Genomic DNA, 17,501 nt, shown 5'->3' with positions numbered 1-17,501 from the left:
GTATTCTTGCACCTTTAATAGCTGCACTCCAGAAAGTTCACATTCTTACAACGTTAGTCCTAATCAAATGATTCCTTGGCCCACAAACTTTAGCAAAAGAATTTGGATAAAAATAAATACAAGCCCACATAGTTCTAGTGTGGTCCAAGTTTTAAAGTATAGTGGCAAAGCGTAATGTATTATCAGGCCCAAGCAAGAGACAAGGTTTTTGGGGAAGCAGACACTGTAAGACTTGCAGTCAAGACAGGGAAGTACATGAAATTGGGTTGTTAAGGAAGATGTTCTAGTACAGCTCCAGTGGCAAGATCCAGACTATCTGACAAAAACAGTCTACTCCTGAATAGAGCATCTCTCCTAAGGGGCTTTTGTCAGAGTGCTGGAAAGTGTTTGGCCCAAGAGATCAGAAAAATCGCACACCAGGCATTTCTATAAAAGTAAATTTATTTACAGAAAACACAAAAACACATTTTCAAGCTGTGCATTCACACGTGCTCAGAGAAGACTGAGCTGAGAGGCTGCAAAAGCAAAACTAAACAAGCCCAGGCAAGCTGCCCTCCCCCAGGCAATGCAGCTATTAACACCCAAACTGAGGACAATTAAGTTTGACCTCTTCACCCTGCCGATACTTAAGAAAGTACTCAATTACCATGGTAACCTAGTGGCTTGGTCCGAGCAAAAACAAAGAAATGCCAACAGCTTTTCCAAGCAACCTGCATTTCTGCACCTTTCATCTGTTTGGCTTTTAATCCAGTAGCACTGGTGCTTTTGTGGGCCAATCAAAACTCCACATTAGTACAGAGTCTACTATTGCAAAATTAGCAGCAGGACGGCATGATTCTTTGATACCAAGGTCTGGTTCCTCATAATCAGGTCTCCTTGTCTGCTCTCCCTCTATCATCCAATGAGGATTTATATGTCAAGAAGCTCTGGGAATATACACCATGAATTATTTTGAACAATCCAATGTACTAGCCATAGCAGGCAATTCAGAAAGCCATAGTTCCCTTCTGCCTTTCTGGGTAGTTTGGCCACACTCATGTTAAGAACATCTGACACTGTGATGGAATGCAAACATTGCAGTAGGTTGACTTGTCTGTGTTAGCAGAACATGAAGATATATACTCCAAAAGTGAAAAATACTTGCTCATTTGCATCATGATTAGCCCTGATTCACAAATAATATTTTCATGCAATTACTCATTTTATATGATTACTTGATGGGATGTTCCTCAGTGTAGCCACAGTTATTGCACAGAGATGTTAAGTACAATACTGCATTTATCTGGGTATCATCCAAAGTTGCCCTACTGACTTCACTAGAGCTAACTTCCCAGGTACATAGATTTGGGATTATTGCACATTTTGTCATGTGGAGACCAGATTTTTTTTTTTTTTTTTTAGTAAACCTTGACTTCTTTTTTCTCTGTCTTGGGATGATACATTACCAGAACACCAGTTCTTGTCTCTGACAGGAATCTTTGTTTTTCAGTCTCACTGATGTGGGTGGGTCAATCATCAGTCATTAACCATGCGGAGTCCTTGGTGCTCTCTGAGCCTTGTTGTTTTCTTGCAGACGTTTCACTGCCGGACTAGACAATATCTTCAGTGCGACTTGCACTGAAGATGTTGCCTAGTCTGGCAACGAAACGTCTGCAAGAAAACAACAAGGCTCAGAGAGCACCAGAGACTCCACAGTTCAACCCTGAGCTACAAATATTCTCTTTGATTGGTACATTAACCATGTGAAGTTCTAAAAAAAGTGCCAGAACTAAAACTTTCTGGGCCCCAAGATTCCATCTCCCCAGCTGTGTAAATTGACGGTGGGTGGGAGGAAGTGAGAAGGGTCACACACATGTGTTTTCCCTATTTCTGCCACAGCAGCAAAGAGTTCAAGCCCACAAGGCTCTCACCTTGCTTCCATAGTCACCACAAAGGATCTCTTCACTGACGGAGGAGAGGAGGAAGAGGGGATGCTACTGACTGAAGCAATAGCTAACTTGGGATGACAGCCGAGGAAGAGTTGGTGTGGCAGAAATAGCAGCCTCTCTTTCCCTCCTTCCTTCTGTGCCTCTCCTCCCCTATGGCTCCTATCTGGGCTTTAAAACATTATTTTTAAGATGGAAGGAATGGACCAAAGGAAGTCTGGAGTCATTTTACCATCCCTTTCTTCACAATTTATATGTCCCAGTACCGAAATCGGCAAAGTTCATCTTTCCTTATTGGCCAAACAAGGTCCATTCTTTACTAAATGCAGTAGTCTATTTTTAATGCATTTCATTGTTTAAAGACATGTCTGGAGTGTACTGTTCAGATACAAGACTTTGAGTTAGAAAATGAAACATTGAAGATTAAGCAAATTTGACCTGAACATTTTTCTTGAAAGTCTCCTATGCAAAAGTTGGGCTATTTTGTAACTTTAAGAACAAATTAGTTGATAAATATTTTATGTCTGATTTGATATTACTGGTTACCTGTTAACTGACTATAATATTCAGTATGAGACTAGTTAACAGTGACTAATAGTACTGAGTGTTAGACAAAGTTTATCACAGATAACTTAAACCCATTCTTTCATTTCATAGCTCTAATATTTTGTGTTTTATGCCTTCCAAAACAAATGAAAATTATTTTTGATAAGTCTTACATGTATTAATCCTTACCTTTATTATTGTTTTTAGCATTTAGAAAATTATGTTAGGAGCATTTCAAACTGAGGTCAAGCAGGCAAGGAAAATTGTGGGCTTTCTGATCAGCACAGACGTTAGCAACTTTCCCCAGCATGATGCTCTGTAAATGTTTTGGGATCAACCTCCAAAGTTCCTAACCATTAGTAGTCAAAGGCAGGCAAGAATTTCTAGGAATTATGGTCATATTCCTAACACATGTGGAGCCTATCATATTGGGAAAGATAGATATATATCATATGTAAAATCATAGCAACATCTGCTGAACTAATACAAAATTCAGATTTTTCTTAAATGATATATTGGCTGGGCTTCAAAGAATTATGTTAAACCACCAGCACAATAACCACCAGCATGTAACAAGCCTATACGTGTCTGTTCAGAATTAAGTTCCATTCCATTTATTGGAATTTATACACTTAATCAGAGGATTACTGTTTTATTTCAGTAGTTTGATATAAAATAGTAAAAACATAATGTTTTAAAATAAAGGAGACTCACACCACTCGTTCCTGTGAAATACCAGACCCATGATTTAAAGTTATCAAGAAATGGTGCTGAAGTGACAAGTGAGAACCACATCATGAATAAGGTTATTAAAAGCTTCTTGAAGTGCCTGGGAATTAGGGTATGTGTCAGATAAAGAGTAGTAACAAGATATAAGTTGGAGCAGTAAGGGCTGCTGACAAGGAGGTGCTGTATGTCAAATGGAGAACTGGGTTACAGATATGGGAGTCTGTAACTGTGGTGTTGGAGGAAAACCCTGAGGGTGCCTTGGACTGCAAGAAGGTCAAACCAGTCCATCCTCCAGGAAATCAAGCCAGACTGCTCACTTGAGGGAATGATATTAAAGGCAAAACTGAAATACTTTGGCCACATCATGAGAAGACGGGACACCCTGGAGAAGATGCTGATGCTAGGGAGAGTGGAGGGCAAAAGGAAGAGGGGCCGACCAAGGGCAAGGTGGATGGATGATATTCTAGAGGTGACGGACTCATCCCTGGGGGAGCTGGGGGTGTTGACGACCGACAGGAAGCTCTGGCGTGGGCTGGTCCATGAAGTCACGAAGAGTCGGAAGCGACTAAACGAATAAACAACAAACTATAATGGTCAAGAATTAACTTACACATACTGACAAAAATCAAAACACATTCATCATGAACATGAGTAATTTAGTAATTCAATCCTTTAAAGGTTTATTATGTTGTTACTGATGTGTTTCTTGTGGAAATAAGGTAAATTTTCCTCTGTCAAGCTTGATGGCCTTCATGGACACATGAAGCAACAGTTTAGAAGAGGTCTTCCATTCCCATATTCTGGAATGTTTTTTTGACATAGTAGTCTACAGTCCTGATATTCTCTGGAGCAGTGTTTCTCAACCTTAGTGACTTCAATATGAATGGGCTTGAACTCCCAGAATTCCTCAGCCAGCACGAAAGGAAAAAGCATTTTTCTTTCTCATACCCTTATTTTCCACTTGCGAAGGACTCAGTGTGCCCCAACATAGGGGAGCATTCCAAAATCTAATGATGACCTATCTTTGGAGTAAGGAACCCATCCAACCAATGGAGGCTGCATCCATAAGCTGAAAGCTGAATAAAAGCAAACTTCCTGCTGAAAAGAAACTTACCCCTCCCCTCACAAATTTACCCCACTTTTATGTTGCTCTCTGGGAGCAGGTACTATAGGTAAATAATTTTGTTTATTCCAATCCTCCAGACTTGGGTTCCATGAATACTGGATCCTGATCAGTTCCGGTTTGGGTGTGTTCCTAATAACGGCAAAGCAATGGCTGAGATGATTGTTCCAGTATTTTGCACCATAGCTTTTGATTATATCAATGTGTACAAGTCCATAATGGTCATTCCATTTATTTCAGCGCTTGTTTCTTCCCAACAATGCCATCATCATAGCATAGCATATCTTTTTCTCAAATATTGTCCTCTCTGGCCCTTTGCCCCCTATTTCCCCTTTGCTGTTAATTTCTATTACCTCTGGAATTCCTACTTTGCCTTCTTTTCTTCACAATCTACTTGGACAGATTCTATGCCCTCCCCTATGTAAGAGACAAGACATGTTATCACAGGCATAGATCAGCTCAAAAACCGAAAGAAAACAAACTGTGATACAGCAGATATAAGGCCTAGTAAAAGCCAATAACTATGAACCTGGTGTGGTCAAGGTGTGACATATTTACAAATAGGAAAAAAAAAAACTTAGCCATGTGAAGATCACATTGATCGGATAATAGCAACTGCCCTATGTATGAGATACCTCCAAGTTGTCAGATTTGCCCACTTATTGAGTTGAGTAGGAATTGCTCTCTGTATAGAATTGAACCCACTTACCAAATCCAAGCAAGCACATTTGACTGAGAGACATCAGTCTTTCTCTTTCTGAAAAGTCATTATGGGAGATACTCACTTTCTATTTATTATTCCAACGTGGAGGTTGAAAGTTTGTGCTCATCTTCCAACTTACTCTCCATCAAATACCTCTCTGCCTCAGTTCTGAAAGAAAGTTGATAATATTTAGTAAAATCTGAGAAATCTTTCCTTAAAAAATGTGTGTCAGCTTACATTATAGAATATAAGCTCAATTATTTTTCCATGCCCGAGGAATCCTCGATAGCTACATAGCAATTCCCACCATAGCTAGTTCTTGATGTTTACTTTTGATTCCTTTGATATGTCAATTACCTTTTAACCTGATACTTCTCCGTGATTTCGAACTATTTTCAGAGTTCTAGAGTTGTGATACAGAACTATCTTAAACATTTCCCATAACCCTTTTCTTCTCCTGCATTTATGTGTAAAAAGTTGGTAGTTTTTTTAAATTCTGGCAGAAATCTACACAACAAGTATATCAAATGTTCAGTCACATGTCTTCAGCTGTCAGGGTAGCCTTACTCCCAATAAGACACGGACTCACTTAGAGGGTCTAAGGATTTCCGGTTTATTGAAAGCAGATTGCACACGTAGAAAAAAGACGGGAATACGGGCATGGTAGCGGGGTACCCCATTTATACCCGCGTGGCGGACCTTGTCTTCCTCCACCCCCCATTGTCCCATAAGCTGGATCCGGATGGGCGATCTGAAGTGGTATGGGTCTGTCGATGGGCGATTTGGGTGATCTCCGCTGGTCTCCTTTGTCTTCTCATCCTTGTCCGGTGCAGGTGTGTCCCCCGGGGTAATGTGTGGGAGTTCCCCCGATCTGTTAATGGTTCTTAGGTCCGGGCAGAGGTGTGCTTCTATTGTCCTGGTGATTGTTTTAGGCGTTTGTGTGCTTAAAGGATAATGGTTATCCCTTCCTCCTTCCTGATAGGCATGTTCCCCGTTGTGATGCACATATGCCTTGCAACGGGGAACATGACATGCTGCCCCCCCAAAAAATTTCTAAGGTGCCGGTTTGTCAGGGTATGCTTTGTGGAAGCGTTGGACAAGCCGCTTTGCTGAAACGTTTTGCGCTTGGACCCATTCCGGGTGGAGAAAATGTCTCCATTTGACGAGGTACTGTAAGGTGCCCCTTAGCCTCCTGGAGTCTAGTACCTCCTTTATTTCAAAATGTTGTTGTCCATCTATCATGATGGGCGGGGGCGGGGGGGTTTCGTTGTGCCATTTTGAAGGGGTGACTGTTTCAGTAGGGCACAATGGAACACTGGGTGTATGCACCTCAAGTTGTGGGGTAGCTCCAACTTGAAAGTCACTGGGTTGATAATTTCTTTGATTGGGAACAGGCCAATGAATTTGGGTGCCAGTTTCTTCGAGGGCTGTGGGGACTTGATGAATTTAGTGGAGAGGTAGACTCTATCTCCCACTTTGAAGTTTGGCTGCGCTGCTCTGTGGTTGTCTGCAAATTTTTTTGTATGTTGCTTGAGCGTCTGAGAGGGCCAGCTGGATGACGGGCCAAACCGTGGCTAGTTGCGCCGCCCAGTCATCTGGGGAACAGGGCGGGGTATCTGGCTGGGGCAGTTCCGGGATCGGGACAAAGTCTCTGCCATATACCACTTTGAATGGGGTGTGGCCTGTGCTCTGGTGCACTGCGTTGTTGTAGGCTACCTCGGCAAAGGGTAGCAGGTCCACCCAATCATCCTGTTGATAATTTATAAATGATTGTAGGAATTGCTCCAGGGTGGAGTTAAGAATCTCCGTAGAGCCGTGGACAGTGCTTGCTTGGTACCTATTAATTTTAAAAACGCCTTCCAGAATTTGGAGGTAAATTGTGTGCCCCTATCTGTCACCAAATGGGAGGGGGTGCTGTGTAATTTATAGATGTGATTTAAAAAGAGGCGTGCCAGCTGTTGTGCGGAGGGGATTGAAGCGCAGGGTATGAAGTGTGCCTGCTTGGAGAAATAGTCTTTTACCACCCAGATGACCGTTTTTCTTTGGCTGGGTGGTAGATCTACAATAAAGTCCATCGAGATTTCCTCCCAAGGGCGGGAGGGGCTTGCTACTGGCTGCAACAGTCCTTGGGGCTTCCCCACTTTTCGTTTTGACATGGCACATGTGGGGCAAGCAGTGACATATTCCTTAATGTCCTTCCTAAGAGTAGGCCACCAGAATTGTCGCCTGACTAGATGCAGCATTTTGACAAACCCAAAGTGCCCCGCCGTCTTGTCATCGTGCGACCTGCTCAGAACTTCTGCTTGCAACTGTTCTGGCACATACAAGTTATTCTGTTTCCAGGCTAGGCTGTTCTTAAAAGATACATTGTGTAGGTTATTTTGCAACCTGCCTGTTTGTCTGTTGTGATGGCTTGAACGAACTGTTGTTGCAAGTTTGGTGAAACTGACATGTGTCTCCCTCCGTCCACGGGTGTGTGTGCTGGGGTACGTTGGGTTCTTGTTTGGCTGCGCGTGACAGCAGGGCAGCCCAGCTGTGTGTCGGTCCACACAGTACCCACAATGTCCAATGCCTGGCTGGCATCCTGAGGCCACCTGGAGAGCGCATCTGCTAGGAAGTTCTTCCTCCCCGGTATGAACTTTAATTTAAAGTCAAATCGGCTGAAGAACTGCGCCCAGTGTACTTGCTTGGGGCTGAGGCATTTTGGAGTGCTGAGAGCCTCTAGGTTTTTGTGGTCTGTCCAGACCTCGAAGGGGCAGGTGGCCCCTTCCAGGAGGTGCCTCCATGTCTCCAGGGCGGCTTTGACTGCGAACGCCTCCTTTTCCCACATGTGCCATCTCCGTTCCGTTTCGGAGAATTTGCGGGAAAGGTACGCGCAGGGCTTCAGCTGATTGTCAAAATCCTGCTGAAGCAGGAGTGCCCCAATGGAGAAGTTGGATGCGTCGACTTGTACGATGAAAGGCTTGGTGGGGTCGGGGTGTTGCAGCACTGGCTCTGCTGTAAAGAGTCTTTTGAGGTGATCAAAAGCCCTTTGACAGTCAGCAGTCCAGTTCAGGAGTGCTCCTGGGTTCCGTGACTTTTGTGTGTCTCCCAGGCCCTTTGTACGGAGTAGGTTGGTTAGAAGCAGCACAATTTCCGCCAGCCCCTGGATAAAACCCCTGTAAAAATTCGTAAAACTGAGGAAACTTTGTAGTTGCCTCCTTGTGCGTGGGCGCTCCCATGCCAGGATGGCTTGGAGCTTACTTGGGTCCATCTCGATGCCCCTCGCCGAGATTCTGTAACCCAGGTAGTCAATTTGTGATTTATGAAACTCGCACTTAGAGAGCTTGGCGAATAGCTCTGCCTTGAGGAGTTTCCTGAGCACTTGCTTTACCAAGCGTTCGTGCTCTTCTTCCATCTCTGAATATATTAAAACATCATCTAGATAGACAAGTACCCCCTTGAATAAGTGGTCATGCAAGACCTCGTTAATTAACTGCATAAATACTCCTGGTGCCCCCGCCAACCCAAATGGTAAAACTTTATATTGAAATGACCCCAGCGGGCAATTGAAAGCCGTCTTCCACTCATCCCCCTCCCGTATTCGTATTCAGAAATAGGCTTCCCCCAGGTCCAGCTTTGAGAATATCTTGCCCTTTGCCAGGTGGGCGAGTATGTCCTTGATTAGGGGTAAGGGGTATTTATTTGAGATGGACGCGGCATTCAAACCATGGTAGTTGGTACAGAGCCTCAGTGACCCATCCTTTTTTTCCCTAAAGAGGACTGGGGCTCTGACTGGTGAGTTTGCGGGCTTGATAAAGCCCCGTGCTAAATTTTTGTCTACGAACTCCCGTAATGCTGCCAACTCCTTCTGGGTCATCGCATAAATTTTGGGCTTTGGTAAGGGTGTGTTGGGGACCAGTTCTATAACGCAGTCCATTTTTCTGTGGGGTGGGAGTTTGTCCGCCTCTTTTTCGACAAACACATCGGCAAACTCTGCGTATCTGGCTGGCAGGCCTTCCAGGGTCGCTGCCTCCAGATGCATCGATGTAGTTGCCGCCCTCCCCATTGCAGCATGGGGAACCCGATCCCCTGTGGGTGCTCGATAGTGCCCATCCGAAAACGTAATTTCCCTGGTTTTCCAGTTTATTTGTGGGTTGTGTTGTACTAGCCACGGGATCCCCAGGATGATTAGGGGTTGGCCCACCGGTGCCATGACGAACAGCAGTCTTTCCCTGTGGCTGCCGAGCTGCAGCGCAACTTTGTCAGTGTATTGTGTGACCGGGCCCCCTCCTGCTGCTGATCCATCCAATTGTGTAAAAACAATGTGGTGCTGAGTGGATAGCAGTGGAGGTTTAACGCGGCCACCAGGTCTGGGTGCATAAGGCACTTGAAGCAGCCGGAGTCAATTAGAGCCGAAACTTCTGCTGATTCTCCACCGTGGGTTAGGGTGACTTTCACGTACAGGGTGGGACAATTAGCACTCACCCAGACGTTGTTGCACCCCTTGTTTTCTTCCACCTGTCCTCTGGCACTGCTCAGGGCAGGTGGCTGGCGTTTCCCACTGGTTCTTCTTGGTCGCTTTCTTCTTCCTTGATGGAGTAAGGGAAGTCCTTTGCTGCGGTTTCACCTGTTGTGACTGGCATTTTTCTGGGTGCTGGGGTTGGCTTGGTTGGCGCATTCCATGAGTTGTCCCTTGCCTTCACTTTCGGGCAAGCCGCCACCTTGTGGTCCTCCTTCCCGCACCGAAGGCACTGACCCTTGGTGAACCGTCACTCTCTTCTCTAGGGCTGGGGTCTTGACCTCGCTGGTCCTGCTGTTGTTCGGGGTCCTCTCACCGACTCTGCATGCTACGCCTCCCTCTTTGCCTGGAGGAAGGTGTCCTGGGCGTCCTCTGCCTCTCCGGCCAGCAGGATCCACTCCACCAGAGTGTTGGGGTTGCTCCTGCACAATGCCCACCTCAGGACGTTCAGGTTTAGACCCTCCTTGAACCGTTCAATGAAGGTGGACTGCAACCAAACTTCGACCTTCCCAGCCAGGGCTTGGAACTCCATGGCATAATCTGCCATGGAGCGCTGTCCTTGTTTGAGGGTTTTCAGGGCTCTTTTCACCCTCTCCCTTTCCAGGGGGTCCCTGAAGTGCAGGTCTATTGCCCAGAGGAACTCGTTGCAGTTCTCGAGTTCTGGGGCACCTGCCTGACATAACTGGACATACCAGTCAGCCGCCCATCCTTTTAATTTGATTGCAATGGCATTTATTTTGCCCTTTTCCATCTGGAAGCAGGGACCCCACTCCTCCATATAGTTCCTCGCGTTTGTGAGGAAAAAGGAGAGTTTTGTGGGGTCCCCGTCGAACTTGACCCCGAAGTCCTTTATCGCCGTTCTTGGTGGGCTCCAAGCCGCATCTGGGCATCTAGGTGTGCTTCGGGCAGTCAGGGCTCTTTGGTCTCGACGTGGGGATTCCCTCCATTGGGCTTTGGGTGGCATTGGTCCCATCTCATGTTGGCTCCAGCTTCGTTCCAGCTGTCTCGCCATCAGGGTGGGAGGGGGGGAAGTAGCCCATCTGGCGGGTTCCTGGAAGCGGACTCTGCCTGGCACTGTGTCATCCTCCAGTCGTCTCCTCCCTCTCTCTGGCTGGCACGTCTCCGAGGGGGGGGGGTAAGGGGTGTCGGGCTTCTGGTGCTTGACCCCTTCGCGACCCAGCTGTGGGTTTCGTACGCCTCTGCTAACCTCAGGAGCAGCTGCTGCATCACCTCCAGCTTGTCCTCGACTGCGCTCAGCCTTGCCGCCGTTCGCGAGCCCTTCTTGGTGCGGCTGCCCCACCGCTCCCCTTTGGTTCCCGACACCGTGGGTGATGGGACGTCTCGCAGTTCCTCCGGGGCTCCGGGCGATCCGGGTGAGGATTCCTCTGTCTCGTCAACGGTGACCCACGTGTCTTGGGATTCCCGGGTGGCATTTGCCGTCGCTTCTCCCTCCGAGCTCGATCCTGAGCTCTCCTGGACCTCACGCCATCGGGGCATCGGGCATCTGCCGATCGTGGGGTTAGGTGTTCCGTTGCCGGTCGCTGGGTAGCCGCCTCGTCGTGGGATGAATTCTTCCATCACTAGCTTGGTTCCCTCACAGGTTGGATCTGGACTGGTGCTAGTGGAAATTTTTTTTTCCGATTCCCGTCTTTATGTCAGGGTAGCCTTACTCCCAATAAGACATGGACTCACTTAGAGGGTCTAAGGATTTCCGGTTTATTGAAAGCAGATTGCATACGTAGAAAAAAGACGGGAATGTGGGCGTGGTAGCGGGGTACCCCGTTTATACCCGCGTGGCGGACCTTGTCTTCCTCCACCCCCCATTGTCCCATAAGCTGGATCCGGATGGGCGATCTGAAGTGGTATGGGTCTGTCGATGGGCGATTTGGGTGATCTCCGCTGGTCTCCTTTGTCTTCTCATCCTTGTCCGGTGCAGGTGCATCCCCTGGGGTAATGTGTGGGAGTTCCCCCGATCTGTTAATGGTTCTTAGGTCCGGGCAGAGGTGTGCTTCTATTGTCCTGGTGATTGTTTTAGGCGTTTGTGTGCTTAAAGGATAATGGTTATCCCTTCCTCCTTCCTGATAGGCATGTTCCCCGTTGTGATGCACATATGCCTTGCAACGGGGAACATGACATCAGCTAATAGATGACAATATAGTTATTCTTCAGAATGTGTGGGAGGAAATAAGGACTAAATCTCGCAACTCAGCAGTGGAGACTAGTAGGATTCAAACTTATTTGGGTTATAGACAGGAGGCAGAAACCCGGCCAGAAACCTGATGATGACTGGGAGTTGTGCCAATTGTGGCCTGACAACAACTGGGAGTCATGCCAGTTGTGGCAAAACTGTGGGAAGGAAGGCTCAGATGGTATGGACACGTCATATGTGGCAAAGAAGACTTGGTGGTGAGAACAGCCATGCCCTGGACCCTGGCGGCCAGCGGCCCCATGGTAGACCCAAGAAACGGTGGATGGACCACATTAAGGAGGACATGGAATGCATGAACGTCATCCCTGAAGATGCCTTGGACTGAGCCAGATGGAGATGGATATGCTGACAAGTGGACCCTGCCATAGCATGGGAAAAACACGAAGAAGAAGAAGAGGAGGAGGAGGAGGAGACAGGAGGCAGAAATTGAAATACATTCAGCAGATGTCTTCACATTATATAAACAGTGTTGCAAGCTATAGACTATACTGCATATGAAATGCTATTTTACTTGTTCATTTATTTTCTACTTTCTTGCCAACAGATGGCAATTAAGGCAGGTAATTGAAAAAGTAGAACATAATTAAAAGCATACCATGCCCAATTTCAGCAAAATGCATTTACATGTTAAAGTTCTTCCTAAACAAAAATATTTTGGTCTGCCAAGTGAATGATCTTTCTTGGCAGAGAATTCCAAAACCTCAGAACAACTACGAAGAAAGTTCTTGTGCACTCAATAAGATGTTCCTCTGATCATAAGCATGATCAAGAGAAGGTTGTCTGCTGAACGTCTGAATACTGAAGTAGATGTGTAAAGGACCACCTAATCTTTCAGGAAGCATATGTTATGTTGTGCAGACTTTATAAAGTTATAAAAGCATGTTGACTTGTATTTCAAATATTGGTATTCAGTGGAGCTAGTTCTGGAGCCTTGGAAGTTTCTAAATATTTTTCAAAGGTAGAACTAACCAAGGCATGTATTGCCTTCCCTAGAACAGCGAGTTTTAGAAATTGGGTGCAGCTGGCACATTAATTTTAGCTCAGAAATTTCACTCTGTAGTCAAAACCTGGACATTCAGATTCCAGGCTGAGTTCAGCAGAACACCCCCATTTAAATGGAAAAGTGATAGAGAATTGGGTATCAGCATATTGGTGGCATTTGGTTCCAGATGCTCCAGGTAACTTGGGCAGGGTTTGTCATAATGTGTTTTAATAGTACAGGGGATAAGATTGAGCTGTTGGGGGTAGCATAAACTGGCAGGCATGATACCAGACTGTACTCTCCTAGCACCACTTTCTTCAAGAAAGAACTAGAACCACTATAAAATTATGGAAGACCCATCCCAGACTGGTGAATCAGGAGGGTACGATGGTTGATAGTACTGAAGACTAGAAGAAGGCTCCAATGATAACAACTACATACCCTCCCCGCCCCGTTCTAATATTTGGTACTGATTGTCCACTAAGATGACCAAAGCAGTCTCCTTTCTTTAATAAGATCTAAAGCACGAGTGAACTATTCTGCCTAATCCAGAACCTCTAGGAGCTGAGACCCATTCCAGCAATGACTTTATCCAGGAATGTGGCCCTGGAGACTAGCCAGACATTATAGAACATGCTAAAGTTCAGGGAAGTCTTCTTTATTAATATTGCCTCTATGAAGTCTAGAGAACTCTGATTCACAACTATTCTTATTCATTCAGTAAGACAACTCCTGTTTCCTTTTATTAATGAGGAAGAACAAAATAAACATTTCTCAAAGTATCCTATTCACATCCTTGTGCTATTCAAATGAGAAAAAAATCCATTAGAAAAAAAAACCCAGCCAAATAGAGGCCAAAATTATATCAGTCCAGATCTGTTTCATGCATTGCATCCAAGTTGGCACATAAGCATTTTATGTGCACATCAATCTTAATAGTCTATCAAGTAGTCTACTTTTTTTTTGTGGGTCGAAGTGTAGCTGACTTCCCCCAAAACTTCTGTAGGTTTACTTTGTATAGGTGCAGCAGTAGGAGAGAGAACTCTTTCATTACTGCATAGATCTTCAAGTGGATTCAAGACATCTAAGGCAAGATTTGTTCTGAGATTTTTATCAATCTCATGTTGTCTTCCTTGTGTCATTGCTACTAACTCCTTGGAAAATTGGGGGCTTATCTGGCTCTTCTACTTAGTAGAAGGCACTCAAAAGCAATTGGATCAAGTTTCCATTTTCCCCATTCTGGAGAGTTTCAGTAAAATTGCTGTTTGGATCACAGAAAGATTACCATGAGTTACTTGAAATTATTCATATGCCATAGCTTCCTGCAGAAGAATTTATTTCCCATTCTCTTCCAAAAGCCTGTTACGTCTAAACAATACCAGAATATCTTTCTAAGACAGTGGAGTTACAGAGTTCTCCTACATACAGAGTTGCATAATCCACCCAGCAGGAAAAATCAGATTCAATACGTTTTTTGTGAAAGGAGTTAAGAGAGGTCTACTGGATATCATGGACGTTGCCATGGAAATCAGGAGTTCTGGGCTACTTCACATAGGACAGATTCTGCAACTAATTTGGTTGATCCCACCCTGGGCACTACGCTAACAGAATTCTTATTCTGTCCTGTGTACCTACCCAACTGAGTAGTCAATGCCTAGCTGACCTAGAAAGTTAAGTTGGCTTAACTCTTAATTAGCACTCTGTGGGAACCATCTGAGAAATCTACCGCTGTAGGTTCAACTGGGAAATAAAAAGTCATAGCCAGAGAAGGTGATTGCAAGCTGTTTCCATAGTGCTGCCAAGAAAACTGCATGGATGTGTCCATGCAGGAACTGACCAAGGTTTCCCCCCCTCTTTTTATTCCCATCTTCATATGTGCACATTTAAATCCTAATCAGGAATAAAGTCATGATAGACCCCAGCAGCTCCACTTCCTAGTCTGTAAAGCCTTCTCTGGGGTAATCTGGAAAATTTGTATTTGTATCCACTTTACAGATCAGTTCTCCTGTAGGCAGCTGTCATTTTCGCATTCAACAGGCTAGAATTTCAGAGCAACAGCTTCAACCCCGTAGGATCATCCTGAAGGAACACCCTCAGGTTGCCTGAATTGGGAGAAGGGCTGGGAATGGTCAACAGCCTTGTGCTCAAGTTTTTCCATCACCAGTTGCCCATTCTGGTTAATAATCACTGCTCCCTATCACCTTGCATTTCTCTAATCATTTTGAAAGCACAATTCCTCTGCCCAAAGGCAGTTGACCACCCAGTTGAGATTAAACAAAACAAAACAAACTATCCATTCAGATAGCTTTGTCTCCCTCAAAAGCAAAATCACTTTGTGAGGCACCTTCTCCTATGCATTGGCTCCTAGAACTTGATGCAAAATGGTGAAATTCGGGGCAGGTGGCTGTTTCAGGAAATGATGACTCACATGCTTCTTTCTGTAAGAAAGCACTATTTTTTGATATTACGATGGAGTTTCTCTGAAACCAAAACTGAAGCCAAAATAGACAGCAAGCAACAAGATGAAATAGAGTATTTCTTTATTTTTGTGGGAATGATCTCCTGACAAGAAATTAAAAAAAAAAACCTTTGTTCCACTAGGAACTGGCAAAAACTAAGCAACACAGGACTCTGACAGCTGATTTTATGTGTACTTATCTTGCTATTTTAAGTCTGTTGGAATACAAAGATCATACTGTGTAATATTATTCCATATCCTAAAATAGCGCCATTTGAATAGTCTGCTTAAAAATGTCAATGATTTATTGGTCTAAATACAGTACAGTTCTCTTTTAAGACCTCATAATTTCTACATGGTTATTAAGTTGTTTCTATAACAGAGTTTTTCCCCCTTACACCAGGGTTTCCCAAAGTGTGAGGTGTACCTCCCTTGGGGAACTGCAAATAGAGTCCAGGGGAGGTATGAAGAATCTTTTAATTGTACATTGTTATGATAAATCCACCTTTCCAAGAGCTTCATTGTATTGTTTTCATTGTTCATTTGTGTTCATTTTGGTGATTGGATTTTTAGGGGAGGTGTGTACATTAAGATTACACTAAAGGGAGGTGTGATAGCAAAAAGTTTAGGAACCCCTGCCTTACACATTCATTTTCATTTAGAGGAGAGTGAACAAGAGATGCGTCTTCAGATGTCAGATTACCTTCCTCATCATCCTGGCCTCCCTCACAACCACATCTGGATTGAGACAGCCTAAATGCATGATTGTACAGATATTGTACAGATATGAATGCTTAAACACTGACCAGTGGGGTAGAATGGTTAACTAGGACAGGGGAGAACCAGGTTCAGGTCCACCTTAGTCATGGAAAGTCACTTGGTAACTTAGGTTGGTCACTCTCTCCCAGTGCCCCCTACCTCACAGGGATAAAATGGAGATTCCCATGTAAACTGTCATGAGCTCTTGGAGGAAAGGTGGAATACAAATCTAGCAAATTAAAAAACTCACCTCATTTGAAATTTAATATAGCTTCACTCTATACTTTCCCACATTGAGTATAGTTGTAAAATAAGTGAACAACATAGATTTCCTTACAGTTGCAATATTTAGTATAACAAACATGCTGTTTTTATGTTTCAGTAATCTATCTGAGGCAATAGTTTTATTTATTCAACATTATTATTTTTAATTCTGATGATTTATATTCCATCTTTCATTCTACAGGTACTTACAGTGATTACCCCTCCCCCCCAAAAAAACAGAAATCATTAAAATTGTATTAAAAATCACTGTTAACTTAAATTGGAAAGACCTGGCTCTACATCAGGAAGTATGAATAAAACCTACTGTTTCATTCCTTCTATGGACCATCCCAATTCAGCAGTTCTGGAGGGGGTTCAGCAGCCTTCTAGAACTCAGCCAAAATCAAATTGTAGTGTTCCAGGGGTAGTCCAGCCCCTTAACTGGCCTTTTTTTTAGTTATAAAACCATTAACTGCTTCTAGTTCAGAGGATTAACTTCCATTCAACAACCAGTTCACTCCTAGAATGGCCAGAACGACATGGCCTAGTAGGGGAACAAAATGTTCTGGACTTCTCTGGAATGTTCCATTCATGGAGCAGTAGATTTTGCACATCCCTAACAAAATAGTATGCAAGCTTTTCACATTCAGCAATGCTTCACTGGATAAATTACTTTTAAAAAGATAAAAAAAGGATTCAAAAAAAAATTAGGTGAGGGAGATAAATGTAACTAGTATTTGAGACATGTAGCTCTCAAAATCCAGGAAGCAACCTGGACTTCACAGAATCCAAGACAACATTGAAGAATGAATGTATTGGCTCTGTTTCCCCCATTTCCCACAGATTTTTTTTTTAAATTTTCGCACATCAAAGCAAAATAATAACAGTAATGAAAAAATGAAGTGCTGGCTGCCACCCATGGCAAATGTGGCTGATATACTGTTGTTATAGTTCAGTTGTTAAGTTGTGTCTGACTCTTCGTGACCCCATGGACCATAGCATGCCAGGCCTTCCTGTCCTCCACTGTCTCCTGGAGTTTACTCAAATTCATGTTCATTGCATTGGTGATGCTATCTAACTATCTCATCCTCTGCCATCCCCTTCTCCTTTTGCCTTCAGTCTTTCCCAGCATCAGGGTCTTTTCCAGTGAGTCCTCTCTTCGCATTAGGTGGCCAAAGTATTTGAGCTTCAGCTTCAGTATCTGTCCTTCCAATGAGCAGTCAGGGTTGGTTTCCTGTAGGATTGACTGATTTGACCTCCTTGCAGTCCAAGGGACTCTTAAGATTCTTCTCCAGCACCACA

General features: G+C 44.4%; 1 protein-coding gene across 1 annotated transcript in view; it reads left to right on the top strand.

Moving 5' to 3' along the window:
• CORIN (corin, serine peptidase) overlaps positions 1 to 17,501 on the top strand; it is a 141,980-nt gene that overhangs the window by 49,027 nt on the left and 75,452 nt on the right. The gene's annotated exons all lie outside the window — the stretch shown is intronic.

This window comes from Candoia aspera, chromosome 8 (genome assembly GCF_035149785.1).
Source record: "Candoia aspera isolate rCanAsp1 chromosome 8, rCanAsp1.hap2, whole genome shotgun sequence".
Classification (NCBI taxonomy): Eukaryota; Metazoa; Chordata; class Lepidosauria; order Squamata; family Boidae; genus Candoia; species Candoia aspera.
The sequence above is the reverse complement of the archived record's forward strand: the minus strand, read 5'-3'. Positions and strand labels throughout refer to the sequence as shown.